The sequence below is a fragment of the Gossypium arboreum genome, chromosome 6 (assembly GCF_025698485.1).
Source record: "Gossypium arboreum isolate Shixiya-1 chromosome 6, ASM2569848v2, whole genome shotgun sequence".
Lineage (NCBI taxonomy): Eukaryota > Viridiplantae > Streptophyta > Magnoliopsida > Malvales > Malvaceae > Gossypium > Gossypium arboreum.
Window position 1 is genome coordinate 38,249,334 of NC_069075.1, and position 4,876 is coordinate 38,254,209.

At 41.1% G+C, this 4,876-nt stretch overlaps 1 long non-coding RNA gene across 1 annotated transcript; it reads left to right on the forward strand.

Annotated features, from left to right (window-relative positions):
* Positions 1–265: 265 nt before the first annotated feature.
* Positions 266–1,244, forward strand: LOC128294017 (uncharacterized). Its single transcript, XR_008284185.1, has 2 exons — positions 266–325; positions 1,038–1,244. It is a non-coding gene; the product is annotated as an uncharacterized LOC128294017 (long non-coding RNA).
* The last annotated feature ends 3,632 nt before the right edge of the window (positions 1,245–4,876 follow it).

Consider the following 4,876-nt stretch of genomic DNA (forward strand, 5'->3'; position numbering starts at 1 on the left):
TTAAGTGCAAATTTTGACCTCAACAAGTACATGAATATTCGCCTTGGGTAGCCCATTGAAGGCCTTAGCATTTCCTTGATGTTCAAACAAATTGTATTGAATTGCTTGATGTAGTATAAAATGTGCATGACCATTGTGTATTCAAGCTAAAGAGTGGCCATATGACCATCTAAAATCCTTGTCATATTCGGCCATAAGCAAGCACAATGAGGTTTTAATAAATTGAATTTGTTTGAATTAGCTCAAGAGCCAAGAGGGCCACAATTGGACAAGGGGAAGGAAAAGGTGATCGAATAGCCGAAAAAGCCGTTCGACAACATCCGAGGTAAGTCCTCAAGAAGTGACCTTACTTGAATTATGTGAGATGAAATATGGATGTGTATGATTATTGATTATGTGTGTATGAGTATTTGAATTCCACCGGGCTAAGTCCCAAGGCGAATGTGCTAATGATATTAATTGTGTTTGAGCCTTAGTAACGAAAATGAAATATGTATGTCCAATGATTATTGATGTATGTGTGCATGAGAAATTGAATGATATCCGGGCTAAGCCCGAAGACAATTATGCTGGAAATTATATCCGGGTTAAGACCCGAAGGCAATTGTGCTAGTGGTTATATCCGGGCTAAGGCCAAGGCATTCGTGCGAGTTATTCTATCCGGCTAAGACCGAAGGCATTTGTGCACGTGATTATATCCGGTTATATTCCGAAGAATCTTGGGCTGGAGGTGAGTGTTGGTTGCTGAAATGAATTTAATTAGTACACTCGGACAGCCCAAAGGATAAGGTACGTTATATGTGCATTGGAAAGTCGACGTGTTTGAGCAACATTCGCTCAATCGACTAATGAATTTCAGTTATTGAATTGATTGATGCTTTGCGAACTTATACAATGATGAAGTATGAAGTAAGAATGTGTATTAATGAAATGATGCATTTGGCTATGTGAATGTATTGCTGTAAATTATAGTTCATTATATTCCTTGAGACTTACTAAGCATAAAAAAATGCTTACCCCGTTGCTTTGGCTCTTAGTTTTCTAGATTTCGCTCGAGGCAATCGGATTTGGGATCGTTGAAGTCGAAGTCATCCACACTATCAAGCCTCCATTTTGGTATAAATTTTTGTTTGAACTTGAGATGGCATGTATAGGACTACCCCTTGTTTGTTAAATATGTTGTAATGTAAGTATGTACGGCCGTGCGAAAATGGCTCGAAAAGGGAAGTATGAACTTAGACTAATTGTGGGTTGTATGTATATATTTTGTGTCATGATGTGACTATGGCTTGGAAATGAGAATGTTGTCATATGATCAGCCATTGGCACGGTTAAAATGATCATATATGAACCTATGTATGGTAAGGCTAGTTGAATCATGGAGACCACCAAATAGGTGAGTCCTATCTTAAAACAGATGCTGCCAGCTGCAGTGGCATGAATGTGAAAAATCACCAAAATTCATAGGAATGGAATTAGATAGTGAATAAGCTATGTAAATGAACCTTGATGAGTCTATTTTCATATGGAAGAAATGAAACGGTCATAGGAGTTACAGGTTAAGAGATATTAAAGCTATTGTGAGACAGGGCCAGAATGGTTTCTGGGTTCCCTGTCGCAACTTTAAAATTCACTATAAATTATCCAAAAGAATTAGGAGATATATCTTATATGTACAGATTCCATTTTGAGTCTAGTTTCATTAGAAACAAACGACACCAGAATTAAAGCCCTGTACAGAGAGATATTCAAGTTATACCGCGCGAAGGTCGGAGCAGTCGATCCCTGTAACAGGGTAACTTTAACTAATAAACTGTACCAATTGGCCCGACCAAAATCCTAGAAATAAATCCATGGATGGATATATGAGTCTAAATTCAGGGAAAATTTACGAAACCAGTTTCCGAGTTTTGAAACTCGAGATATGATTTTTAAGGCGACAGTGACGCAGTTTTCCAGCCTGACTGGAAAAGTCAAATTGGTGGGCAAAAACATGTGAACTTGGTTTGTTAACCCTCGGGTCCGACACCGGCGATGGTCTCGGGTTTTGGGGTGTTACAGGAGCACGAGCCTCAGATCTGATGGTAGCATCTCTAGATCCTCTCTGACCGCCACTGACATTGCCCATATTTCTAGGTGGCCTACCTCGAGCAGTGGTAGCACCCGGGTTTCCACTCTGACTTACATTCTGTTCATGCATCCTCGGGCAATCCTTCATAAAGTGGTCGGCCGACCCACACTTATAGCAGGAGCGATCACGAAACCAACAGCTCCCCGAATGCCATTTGCCACAATGTGGACACTCCGCCCTCTCTCGGTGATCATTTCCACCACTGGTGATCGAAGTGACTCGTGTGGTCACAGGGGGTCGATCGCGTCCTCGTCTAGAAAAGCCCGAAACGCCTCTAGACCGGCTCGCATCATCTCGAAATCTCTTTGATGCTTGTTGAAGAGACTTTCCGAGGACCTCTTTCGAATTCTCCGGTTCCACATCAGCTTTTGTTTCTCCTTTCTAAGCTCTTGACTTTACAAGCTCGCTCAACAAGTACTCTGAACTCTCGTATCTCGAGAATGCCAACGAACATCCTTATATCATCATTCAGCCCATCCTCGAAGCGTTTACACATAATGGCTTGGACGAAATGCATTCTCGCGTCTGGCTAAGCCTCACAAATTTTCGTTAGTAGTGATCGATGGCGACATAGAACCTTGCTTAAGGTCAAGGAATTCCCTTCGCTTTTGGTCGATGAATCTCGGTGATATACTTTTTGAACTTCGGTTTGAAAGAATTCCCAAGTCACTTGCTCTCTAGGTACCACGAAGTCGAGTACTCCACCAATAGTAGGCGGACTCACGTAGCAAGGAGATGGTACACTTTAAGCACTCATCGGTGTGCAGGATAGCTCATCGAGCACCGGATAGTGTTATCAACCAAAATTCAGCTCGCTCAACATCATCATCATCCGTAGCCTTAAATTGGTGGCCCCATGTTTTGAATCTCATCGATTGGGGCTTACTTGACCTTATTTGGTCGATCCACGGAGGTATTGTAGGTCTTGGGGTTGCATTTGTTGGGAATGGAGGTTGTGGAACAGCCGTGTTAGTTCGAATGTATTGATTAAACCATTCGTTCATCACACTATAAAAGGCTTGCCTAGCCTCGTCATTCGGATTGTCTGGCCATAGGTTGAGAGTCCGCCTATTTGTCCCTTGCGCGGAGCAGCGCCACACTCTCCACATCATCAGCTATCGCTTCGGTTGGGATCGGGATCCATTGCTATAAACAAACACAAAGTCAAATTGTCGAAATCACCACACTATCGAGTCATCATTTAATGGCATGTATAGCTAGACCCCAAACACATCACGGTAGTCCTAGAATCGACTAAACCGTGGCTCTGATACCAATAAAATTGTAACACCCCGAACCCGAGACCATCGCCGGTGTCGGACACGAGGGGTTAACAAACCGCAAATAGTCTAAGTCGATACTTCACTTTTACGAGCCATTTTCGCATGGCCATACACAAATACATCACAACATATTTAACCAACAAGGGTAGTCCTATACATGCCATTTCAAAGTTCAACCAAAATTTATACCAAAATAGAGGCGTTGATAGTGTGGATGACTTGACTTTATTGATCCGAATCCGATTGCTATCGGCGAAATCTATAAAACAGAGAGCCAAAGCAACGGGTAAGCATTTTATGCTTAGTAAGTCTCAAGGAATATAATCAACTCTAATTACAGCAATACATTCACATAGCCAAATGCATCATTTCATTAATACACATTCTTACTTCACACTTCATCATTATATACTTTCACAAAGTATCAATCAATTCAATAACTGAAATTCATTAGTCGATTGAGCAAATGTTGCTCAAACATGTCAACTTTCAATGCACATATAAGCGTACCTTATTCTTTGGGCTTCTCGAGTGTACTAATTGAATTTATTACAGCAACCAACACTCACCTCCAGCCCAAGATTCTTGAATACAACCGGATATAACCATGTGCACAAATGCCTTGGTCTTAGCCGGATAGAATGTCTCATACGAATGCCTTGGTCTTAGCCGAATGTAGCCACTAGCACAATTGCCTTGGTCTTAACCGGATATAATTTCCAGCATAATTGTCTTGGGGCTTAGCCCGGATATCATTCAATTTCTCATGCACACATACATCAATAATCATTGGACATACATATTTCATTCTCGTTACTAAGGCTCAAACACAATTATAATCACTAGCATAATCGCCTTGGGACTTAGCCGGGCATTATTGAATACTCATACACACATAAATCAATAATCAATACATCCATATTTCATTCCACATAATTCAAGTAAGGTCACTTCTTGAGGACTTACCTCGGATGTTGTCGAACGGCTTTACGGCTATTCGATCACTTTTCCTTCCCTTGTCCAATTGTGGCCCTCTTAGCTCTTGAGCTTAATCTTGATGCAAACTTAGCCAAATCTCCTTCTAGATCTCTTCCAAACCAAGCATGAAGCAAAAATCCTCCTTCTTCCTTAGTTTTGGCTCAAAGAAAGGATGAACAAAATTTTTCTTTCTTTCTCTACAACTCACGGCAATGGGGGAATACCACACTCACACACATTTTTTTTTCATTCTTTTCTTACCCATACACCTTTGTTTATTATTTCTCCCTAATGCACCAACAAAACATGTTTCATGACATGTTTTGCCCATCCTCTCTTGCCATGGCGGCCACTTCATGTTGGGGGAAATTTGACATGCAAATCCCTTATTTTTGCATGCATGAGCAACTAGTCATCACACATTTCCCCATCATACTTTCAAAGTTCACTACTAGGTCCTTTCTAGTGAAATTCGCATTTATAA